The sequence below is a fragment of the Saccoglossus kowalevskii genome, chromosome 11, assembly GCF_978046115.1.
Source record: "Saccoglossus kowalevskii chromosome 11, keSacKowa6.1, whole genome shotgun sequence".
NCBI classification, from domain to species: domain Eukaryota; kingdom Metazoa; phylum Hemichordata; class Enteropneusta; family Harrimaniidae; genus Saccoglossus; species Saccoglossus kowalevskii.
Window position 1 is genome coordinate 13,250,709 of NC_140651.1, and position 12,042 is coordinate 13,262,750.

The 12,042-nt window shown below is 36.8% G+C and overlaps 1 protein-coding gene and 1 long non-coding RNA gene across 2 annotated transcripts in view; one reads left to right on the forward strand and one right to left on the reverse strand.

The window, feature by feature from the left end:
- Positions 1-12,042, reverse strand: part of LOC146736208 (uncharacterized) — a 29,269-nt gene that overhangs the window by 6,925 nt on the left and 10,302 nt on the right. The gene's annotated exons all lie outside the window — the stretch shown is intronic.
- LOC146736209 (uncharacterized) lies at positions 1,712-8,047 on the forward strand. Its single transcript, XR_014930909.1, has 2 exons — positions 1,712-1,795; positions 7,620-8,047. It is a non-coding gene; the product is annotated as an uncharacterized LOC146736209 (long non-coding RNA).

The following is a 12,042-nucleotide window of genomic DNA, read 5'->3' on the forward strand; positions in this document are numbered from 1 at the left end:
ACTGACTACCCGTCGATCCTGAGAACCGAATCTCAGGCGGTTTCGTTGTCGTCTTACATGGCGTGTAAAAGTTTCTCGAAGTTCATGAGCAATATCATCACTGGCAACGGACGGGGCAAAAGTATCCCTTGATTGTGACGGTCGGCGAGTTAAATTCTCTATTACTGTAGCAGCGGCTGTTATAGCATCTCGGAAGGCTTTTACTGCATCTGTTCATCGGAGTTATGAGGCCGATGTACAGAATACGCCATTTTAAACCCGACTACACGCGCGCCTTTTTCAGCTTTCACAATGTTGTACAATGATTTCTGGGTAGAGGTCAAAGGTCAGAAAATGTTAAGATAATGTCGAGAGAATATCAAGACAATGTTGAGAGAATGTCAAGACAAAGTTGAGAGAATGCGGAAACAATGTTGAGAGAATGTTGAGAGAATGTCAAGACAAAGTTGAGAGAATGTCAAGACAATGCTGAGAGAATGTCAAGACAATGTTGAGAGAATGTCAAGACAAAGTTGAGAGAATGTCAAGACAATGCTGAGAGAATGTCAAGACAATGTTGAGAGAATGTCAAGACAAAGTTGAGAAAATGTCAAGACAAAGTTGAGAGAATGCGGAGACAATGTTGAGAGAATGTCAAGACAATCACATATCGGAGGAATATCAAAACAATTAAATGTCGAGACAACCAATTAAATGCATATTTGGACAATAACGACCAAATAACCATACAATAGCATTATAATAACCAAATATTTGAATGACAAAACAATAACAATGAAATAATGACATAATAATAATAACATAATGCCCAAATAACAACCAAACAACCCAATAATGACATAATAATGATGACATAATGACCACAATGATGACATAATGTCCACATAAAGACACCAAGATAATTTTGGCGGTGTTCTCACCCCATAATTAAATACATATCGCACGAATCTTTAGGTCTCATGCCACTAATTAACCAATGGCTGCTCGAGCAAATTCTATGTGTGGCCATGGTAAATCAAACCACTGTTGTGTTTTGGTATATCCAAGGTTGCCCGTCACAGGTCTCCGGCCTAAATGCAGATACCGTGGAATTGTTTTTTTGTTTTTAATTAATTGGAGAAATAATGAGCTGATGAATTGAGACTTTTGATTCAGTAGAATTTTTTTTTTTTTAAATTATAGTGATAAACTACTTTTAATTGTCATTATTCTATGTATTATTTCTAGAAATTAATTAAAATTACTAATCATGCCAAACGTTGGTCTGTACTTGTTTGTGGTGAATGAGAACATTATATTTTACAGTACTGCATCTAATAATCAGGCTTATATTCATTGCCTACCATCTATTTTGGTGTTATGCTGAGTGTGTATGTTGCCACTTTCTACAACTAATTGTCTGGGTATAGGGCGCCACCAAGTGGTAGATTTTGATAAATAACTCCCAGGGTTTAAATTTTGGGGATTTTTTTTGCATGGGAAATTACTCGTCTAATGATATTCCATCATATATCAGATCAACAAGAACTTTATTAAACCTTCTTATTTCTCTTAAGGTCTCATGCCACTAATTAACCAATGCCCAGCAAGAACCAATGAAATTTTTTAAATATTATTTTTCTCAGGTGCTCCCTGTTTGAGGGCGTAATCACCTGGGTCAGAGGTGAGACCAACATGTGGTCTTTTGTTTACTACTTAGCGGCTGTGTACCTGTGGGTTTATTCTGTGTGTTAATGGATGTTCTAATCTTGGTGTTTTTCCAGTGATTTCTCTTGGTGCAATCCAAATACAGTAGGTGTGTCTTGTTTACCTGAGATTTGCAAGAGTTTGAGCTGGCCAACATGTTAGTTTTTTTCATATGGTTGATTACTGGCATGTTGATTTCCCATTTTTGAGCCATATTTTCAACTTTCTTCGTCATTTTCATATAGCAATCTCGTCATATGTTAACATTGTCGTCTATGGAAATTCAATTAGTGGTATGAGCCCTGAAGTAACAGTTTGCCTAGGACCACCTGAGGTTGTTGTTTTAACCATAATTATGGCTCTATTCACTGGAATTTAGTCATTTTTGGCAGATCTCATCTTACATAACCAAAGTTTACTTTGACCTAATTATTATAATTTTTGACCTCTCCTGACCTTGCATAGATCTGATAATTATGAGGTTGTGTGTTCAAGCACACATTTCATGAGATCAGCTCCATTGATTTGGCAGGTATAGTGCAAAGTAACTGGGAATCTTTTTTATTTTTATTTTACCACTTTTCTTGCTTTGTATTCAACTATTTAGACACAATGGAGTAATTTTTTATCCAGAAATGTTATATTTTGCTATGTGTTTCACCCATTTCTGTCAATCTCTTATATCTTGGTTGAAGATTTTGAAAATTTGTAATTCGGTATATTTTTTGCCCTAATCTTATTAATTGGCTGTGGTTGGGCTGTGGTCTGTAAATATAAATGTTTTTATTAAACTGGTCCAAAAATTGTATTCATTCATCAATGAATTATTCATGTCACCACTAATTTCAATGGCTCAATCCCAAATATTTAAATAAATTCTCAAAATTGTGTTGTGTATCTTGTCACTGACAAGAGATTTGCATACTGTCAGTATATTAGCCAAGTATTACAACTCTTTCAATTTCACAATTATTGCTCTTTTCTCAGAATTTTTGTGAATAGTTAGCTAATTAATCCCATCTTCAGTTTATTATTGAACAGTGCATTCACCACAAACACAGTCACGACCGATGCCTCCACCACGGGGTGGGGGGGACATTGCATGCAAAAAAGAGCGTCAGGCCGGTGGAACAGCAACCAGGCCAAGCGCCACATAAACACATTGGAAATATGGGCAGTGAGCCAATTGCTACATGGCTTTTCATCAATGATAAGAGGTCAGTCAGTGTTACTCAGGACGGACAACGCAACAGTAGTCGCCTACCTCCAAAACGAGGGGGGACGAAGTCCGAATCACTGAATCGCGAAGCGATCCGCGACCTGGAATGGTGCGCCACCAACGATGTGGAACTAACGGCTCAACATGTACCGGGGACCCACAATGTGCGGGCAGATGCCCTATCGAAGGGGGTGGAAATGCAACGACACAGAGTGGGAACTCTCGACAGAGTTGGTCACGATAATTTTTCAATTGTGGACGGAGCCACAGATAGACTTGTTCGCCACAAGAAAAAACGCAAAATGCCCAGTGTTTGTGACAAGAAGGTACGACGAACAAGCACTGACAACAAATTTTGTGTCTGGCAGGGGATATACATCCCCTGTACCCCTCTATGCCAAAAATAGCCGATTTTTTCTATTACTTGTCAAGAGAAAGAAAAGTGGGCTACGCATCCATTTCGAATCATCGTTCTGCAATTAACTTGTCACTACTTAAGCAAGACATAACAGCCGACGAAACAATTCAATAATGTGATGCGGGCTTTAAAGCGTACAGCTCAGCCTCGCAAGATAGGCAACCAGCCGGACTGGAGTCTGTCGGTCGTCCTAGAGTCACTACATCACTAACCGTACGAACCCAGAGCACGGGCTAATTTACGGGAGTGGACAATGAAGACAGTTTTTCTCGTCGCCTTTCCATCGGGTAGACGAGTGAGCGAAATTCAAAATTTCTCAATTTCCCATGAGGTACTAAGGATTTCTACGAACGAGGCAGTATTGTCAACGAGACATGGATTTACGGCCAAAACTCAAGCGCCGCAGGACACAGCCCCGCAGATACGTATCCCCTCCCTGGCGCCGATTGTCGGGCCAATGGACTGGGAAACAGAGAAGTTATTGTGTCCGGTGAGGGTGCTGCGTGAATATATCTCACGCACCAAGCAGATCAGACGGCCGCAACAGGCTCTCTTCGTCTGTTATAAGAAAGGTCAACACCACAAGCAAGTGACGAAGGCGTCGCTAGCCAGGTGGGTAAAGGATACGATTGAATTTGCCAAAAACAAACGGTCTGATAAACCCAGCACGGGCAAACCCTTATGGAACGTGTAGATCTACATTAGACGTTTGTAGATCTACAGTATATCTACTGTAGATCTACACAAGTCTATTTCAAGTATTTGTAGATGAGTTACATCTACAGGAAATCTACAAGTGCTTCATCTACATTTACTTTTTTTATGTAGATGAAGTTTGTCCACATTCATCTACAGGTTCATCTACATTAATCTACTAAAACGTTCATCTACAAAGTTGTCTACATTCATCTACAAATAACTCTGGCACATATTTGCATAATGAGCTAAAGCATGATGGGAAAATATGTTTTTTGCTATTTTTGACAATATATTAGCTGATTTTTTAAAATCCGATTTGCAAACATGACAGCCAGAATTAATGTGAATGACATAGTATGTAATATGGGTATTGTACTGCAGTTGTGAAGCTGGTATATGAATTTTATCAGTTGGAAGCATTAGAAACCTGATGCAGTTTTTTGAAGATGTGGCATAAGTAACAGGCTCAATGACACAGTATCTCAAGATCATATCTTAATCAGGATTGTGATCATTTTTATTTTGAATGGCACAATGGAAGTGACCTTCTTAGCCATTTCAAAACATATTATTCCATGAGGGATATATATGTAGAATATAAGATTATTTTTTTTTTAGCTCCGTTGTCGAGCGGAGCTTATCATATGAGATCATATGAGTGATTGTCCGTGTCAATGTTTTACTTTTTCGACTTCTTCTTGAAAACTACAAGCCTGAATGCTTTGATACTTGGTGTATATGTACCTTGGGTAGATCTCTCTCAGATTTGTTCATTTCATGATGATATCTTCAATTCTCTAATTTTGGTGAATATTTTTGTCATTTTCGGTAAAAAGTGATATTTTCGACTTCTTGTTGAAAACCGCAAGTCCAATTGCTTTGATATTACATATATAGGTACTACATGTCGACCTCTCTCAGATTTGTTCATTTTGTAATGATATCTTCAATTCTCTAATTTTGGTGAATATTTTTGTAATTTTTGGTAAAAAGTGATATTTTCGACTTCTTGTTGAAAACCGCAAGTCCAATTGCTTTGATATTACATATATAGGTACTACATGTGGATCTCTCTCAGATTTGTTCATTTTGTAATGATATCTTTAATTCTCTAATTTCGGTGAATATTTTTGTAATTTTTGATAAAAAGTGATATTTTCGACTTCTTGTTGAAAACCGCAAGTCCAATTGCTTTGATATTACATATATAGGTACTACATGTGGACCTCTCTCAGATTTGTTCATTTTCTAATGATATCTTTAATTCTCTAATTTCGGTGAATATTTTTGTAATTTTTGATAAAAAGTGATATTTTCGACTTCTTGTTGAAAACCGCAAGTCCAATTGCTTTGATATTACATATATAGGTACTACATGTGGACCTCTCTCAGATTTGTTCATTTTCTAATGATATCTTCTGTTCTTTAATTGCATGTGCATTGCTAACAGCGGAGCTATCTCAGCCGACAGGCTGCTTGTTTAAAATATCCACAAAAATCAGAGATTCCTTTTTGGTAATTCAATGTAATCTATATTCATCTACAAACTAATCTACATTGCTTCATTATATATTCACAAAAATAGATCTACTGTAGATCTACAAATTCATCTACATAATCATCTACATTTGTATTTTGTAGATGAAAATTAGATCTACTGTAGATGAGCTTGTAGATCTACACGTTTGGTAAGGGAAGTCTCAGCCCATATACATCAGCTGAGGGGCATCAGCCATACATTAGCTTTCGAATCCGGGGCTTCCTTGGAGCATGTGTTACAAGCAGGCTATTGGAAAAATGCTAATACCTTTCTATCCCATTATTTGACCGACCTGTCATCAGAGCATGGTGACAGGAAAAGGCTGGGATACATCGTAGCCGGTCAAATAGCAATTGCTAAACCCTGAGTAAGCAAGAGCATTTACTCAGTCTGTAAATATGTATATATAATAGTTATATTGTGTATTTATCAATTATGGTTTCGGGTATGTACTGCCTGGGTGAGATACTCTGGTAGTCTACTCAATTATACATAAAGTGCATTGCACTTATGTAAAACAGGTAAGTATGCTTTTACGTAGTAAATTTAACAAAACTGGGCGCGAAGCGCCCCTTAGTTTTGGAATTTACTAGAAAAAGCATACTTACCTGTTCCCGCCCGCCTTCCCCAGTACAGACCCGCAAAGATGGTCTAAATGGGGAATGATTAGGCAAGGAACTGAGCGGGGACTTGTGGGGTCGGTTTGGGTAACAGGCCCCCTAGTTCCTTGATTTTAAATACGAAACTCAATTATACATAAAGTGCATTGCACTTATGTAAAACAGGTAAGTATGCTTTTTCTAGTAAATTCCAAAACTAAGGGGCGCTTCGCGCCCAGTTTTGTTAAATTATCATGGTCGACCATCGAATGCAATGGTTCCGACCATGGTCACAAGTACATTGTGTACATACACTAGATGATAGTGCTGCTGGCTGGGTGCTTTGCTCATTTTTTTCAATATTTCCTTTATTAGCTCGACTATCGACAAGGCAGAGCTGTTCACATTACTGATTTTCCGTTGTCGGCATCAGCGTCAACCTTACATTTTCGACTTCTTCAAAACCGCAAGTCAGAATGCTTCCAAATTTGAAATACAAGCACTGTGGGTGGTTCTCTCTCAGATTTACTATTTTGTGTGCAAATCTCTCTTTTTGGTTAAAATTGATATATTTGACTTCTTTTAAAACCTGTAAGTCAGAATGTTTTCAAATTTGATATACTAGCACCTTGGTTGGTTCTGTCATATTTGTTTATCTTTTAGCATAATTCAAATTGTTGACTATTTTAAATGTGTTTCATTATACAGCGGTATCAGCCGATAGTCTGCTAGTTGTTACTAGTATCTCTACTTTGTATTTACATATTGAGAGTCTTGTGATGCTACAAGTTTCATTTTATCATGGTTGCCATTAGTTTCATGGCAGTTTTTGAACTCGGCAGTTACTACATTCTGTCTGTTTACTGTATTTCACTTAATTATACCAAAGCCCAACCATCTGAGAAACAGAAGTATTTTCTGCGGATTACTACCCCAGACCTGGAGGCCAGTTTATAGCTATCGCTCTACCAGTCCTCCAGTGACAAATCAGATCAAAATTATTTCCGCCCACAAATGATTTGAATTCATATGACCTTTGTACTGTTCACTGGAGCAGATGAAATTCACTAGCATCATGACATCAGAATACCTTATTTGGTACTTGCCGCATGTTTCGAACGTTGTAGTATTCTCTGAAATAACATTTTATACTCGTGTGTTCTTTCTCACACGCTCTGTGTGGGCGTTTGAGTGAATCAACTTGCCGTCCAACTAATCAGATAGCCACGTTCATTCCTTAAACGGAGTGATTCTGATCTGATTTGTCACTGGAGGACCGGTAAAAGCGATAGCAGTAAACTGGCCTCCAGGTCTGGGGTAGCGGATTACAGACCCTATATGAATTACGTTTGACCACTGCATGGTCAAAATATTCAAATAGGCCAGTTCGAGTTGCACCCAATTTTTTCTTTACATGTCTCATTAAAATAACACAATATTCAAATTTCTGTCTCACAGAGTGAAGTACAGTTGTATGGTGTCGATTGGGAAGGACCTGTACCACATGATGAGTGTAATGAAGTGGTAATTCCAGCAAACCACTTTAATATAACACCAAACGAATTAGAGAATATGAAACAATTTATAAATCCGTGTGCAGAAAGTGACTCGTATGGAATTGACTTGTATATGGAAGCTGTGGATTATGTTAATAATATTATCGCCTGAAAGTGGATCTGAAAACAACTTAATTTATTAATTGAAATGATATAGTACAAGTACCCTGGTATATGTAATGCTGTAAACATAGGTAATCTTAGTTACGTTGTGTGTGTCTCGCATCAACTAAGATCATGTTGCATGGTTCAGGCTGAAGTTAAAGTAGTATGCGGCCATTCGCCTCCAAAAAATACAGAAAAAATAAATCTCTTCAAACCATTTTATAACTGTTATATAATTACATAAATACACTTGACACAATAATATATGAAGTTTTTACCAAGTAAAAAGAAATTGTTTTCAAGAAAATCTGCCCAAAATAACATAAACAAGTCATTGTCAATGACATAGTCCCCACCCAGTTTTCAGTGATTGTGAGAATTATAAACAATGAAAGATGTAGATAGATTAAAATACAGTGTTACTTCAAATCATATTCCACAGCCATATTCTATCAAATCAAAAAAAAAATTGTTGGTGCAGATGTATCTCTTGGTATACTATCTATGTACTATTCAAGTTTAAACGAAAACAGTCATTGTATTCCAGAGAAACTGGCATGGACATTATAAAAACAAAATGGCCGCCAGTCGGCCATTTTTGTTTGAATATCTAACAAGCAGCTTGTCGGCTGATATAGCTCCGCTGTATGCGATGCATATTCAGAAAAGAATCAGATTCACACTAATGAGGAGATTCAAGATATTATCAAAAATGTTTCAAAAATATAATTTTCATCAAAAACGACAATAATATTCATCTAAATTAGAAATTTGGAAGCATTCTGACTTGCAGCTTTGAAGAAGAAGTCGAAAATATCAATTTTGACCAAAAATGACAAAAATATTCAGCAAAAATAGAGAATTTGAGATTTTGACATGAAATGAACAAATCTGAGAGAGAACCACATAATGTACTTGTATATCAAATTTGGAAGCATTCTGACTTGCAGTTTTGAAGAAGAAGTCGAAAATATCAATTTTGACCAAAAATGACAAACATATTCAGCAAAAATAGAGAATTTGAGATTTTGACATGAAATGAACAATTCTGCATATGTAAGACATGATGTATTGTCTCTGTGTAAAGTTTGAATGAGATCAGTCAATGAGTGTCTGAGATATGACTCCGGACGGATGCACGGACGAATGCACATGACCCAAATTAATAGTCCCCATTTTCGGACCAAAACTGACCAGATCAAAAAATTACTTCACGTGCACATGTATATTATCATGTTTCTTCACCGTAACAACTTTAAAAAAACACTCCAAAAGTACAAAAACAAAATGGCCACCAGTCGGCCATTTTGAATCGAATCTCGAAAAAAATGACGTGCATTAGTAACCCACCATGTACAACCAACATACCAACTGAGTTTGAACAAAATCGGCCCAGGCATCTCTGAAAAACTGTTGATGACATGTCAAAAATGTGATTTTGCGTCATTTTTGGGACTAAAATAGCCCCCCAATATGACAAAAAGTGACCGGATCAAAAAAAACTTCACATGCACATGTATATTATCATGTTTCTTCACCGTAACAACTTTAAAAAAAACTCCAAAAGTACAAAAACAAAATGGCCGCCAGTAGGCCATTTTAAATCGTATCTCGAAAAAAAATGACATGCATTAGTAACCCACCATGTACAACAAACATACAAAGTTTGAACAAAATCGGCCCAGGCATCTCCGAAAAACGGTTGATGACATGTCAAAAATGTGATTTTGGGTCATTTTTGGGACTAAAAGGACTCCCAAATGTGAAAAAATGATCAGATCAAAAAATCACTCGCCAGGTTTCATCCCACTACTATGACATGACTTTGTATCAATTTGAACCAAAATTGTCAAACCGTGTCCAAGATATGACTCCGGAAGGACGGACGGAACCCAAATTACAAGTCACCGTTTTCGGACGAACGGAGACTAAAAATAGCAATTTTGGACTATTTTCAATAGGATTCCATATAAATACATTATTCCATGTATTGCAAGTACAATTGTCTTATGTACAAATATTTTTCTACAACCATTATTAGCCCTCCCACTACTTCATATGATTTTTTTCATATTCATATTTTTTCAGGAAGAATTTGGAAGAATAATTTAGTCACATCTAATATTTTCAGTGAATTTCCTGGAAAGAAAAATATGTTTTTGAATGGTCGCATACGACCTTAAGTTCGAATAATAGGCATCTTTTGGGCGGGATGATCAATAGTGGAATGGATAGCACGTCTGGCTGCGTAGCTTGATGATTTGGAACCGACGCTGGTTCTAGTCATGCACTAGGTGTGTGTTAACTATGATTTACATAGTGTTACTTTGCCGTGGGTGTTGGCATCTTTATCTAATAATTTACTAATATAGTTTGAATGCAGTACCCCAGACATGAAGGCCGGTTTACCGCTTTACTTGGCCTCCAGTGACAAACCAATACAAAATCACTCAGTTTAGAAAACAAGTGTGGCTATCTCAGTGATTGGTTGAATGGCCAGTTGAAGACACTCAAACATAAATGTTATTCCAGAGAATGCTGAAAAATTTGAAACACGTGCCAAATAAGGTATTCTCATGTCATGGTGCTAGTAAATTTCATTGGCCCGAGTTAACAGTGCAAAGGTCATATGAATTCAAATCAGTTGTGGGTGGAAATAATTTTGAACTGTTTTGTCACTGGAGGACCGGTAAAGCAATCGTGGGAAAACTGGCCTCCAGGTCTGGAGTAGGCGTTCGGCAAAATTTGTTATTTTGCGACAGCTAGTCTGCATAAGAATTTGACTCCTCGCGCCAATTACTTAACTTAGTATACTATAATGGTATTATTCTTGTATCAGTTTTTAACTTGTTAACAAAATAATATTATGTACCCAGTTAACATTTACACACAATGATAGTCACACTTTATTAAGGTTGTACAGTCTTCAAATTTAGCTCTAAGCCTTTGACATAACTTATTTGTGCTAACCACAACTGTGACACAGCATTCATGACTTGATGACTGGCCATTTTCACACTTTTTCGGGCTAAGTTTTTTTGTCTTCAACACGATAAAGCCTGTCATGCAACAGAGTTCGAAATCTACTTTGTGTACATGCTAAACTTGACTAACCTAGAAAGTAGGACAACTTTGATGTTCCGAAGTTTGCTTTGCAGTGGTGAGAGGGTACAAGCCCTCATATACATTTTTTTAAATTCTATAAATAATACAGTGGCCTATAGAGAAACGAATATAGAGGCGTGTCCATCGCAGGACAATCTTAATATGGATTACTTCTCAAATGAATTATGTTGTATCAAGTCTTAAAGATTGTAGTGAATCGTTGAAATTGTGGCTTGATGATGCCATAAGATACTAAAAACACAATTATACATGAATCTTCAGAAATGCTCCATAATATTTGGTTATTAGCTGGACAATTCTTCCCGCAAGTATATCTGTATCTGTCGTTGTTGCCGTAAAGCACAAATTAGTTCATGTCAAAGGCTTCAAAATAATTTTGGCAGACAATACAACCTTAATTACATCAACAGTTCAGAGATTCATACCTTAATTAAAATGCAAAAAGTGCACCCGATCCTTTGATAATTGTTTTGTATGACAGTTTTTACCAGGGCAAGGTGATAGCAGTTTTTCTAAGTTCTAGTATATATTTATCAACAAAACGTTCATTCATGCATTGGCACACATATACATAATTCACAGATACAAAAGAAGGCAAATAGCATTATTCAAAACATTTTATATGAACAGTAAAAGTTGGTGTGTTTAGGGGTTCATCTTATATAACAAAACCAGGCAACAAAATCTCTTCCTCAGAGGGATAAGGGTACTTGTTCGACAGGATAGTAAATTTACATAATGCTTACTTGCAAAACCGACATTGTTCTAGCTGTGACAGACAAATAATGCTAAGGTTTTTAATAGAGTAAGCAGTGATTGTCAGCTGTATAATGTTAGAAAGACTTCCTGCTCAAGGCAACAATATAAAATGCATTTGCAGTGTTAAAGAGGCAATATGGATAACTTTGGGCAATTTTGATCTTTTTTTGAAATTTGTTCTTTGATGCTGTATTCGTTCATGATCAAAAATATATGCCTTATCATGAAGTAAACAAGAAAGCCATCGGAGATGGCTGATCCCCCGGCTTTTCAAGGTAAGTTGTACTGTATAGAGGCTAGAGTGAATATAGACTACTGGGGATAGTGGGGATTGA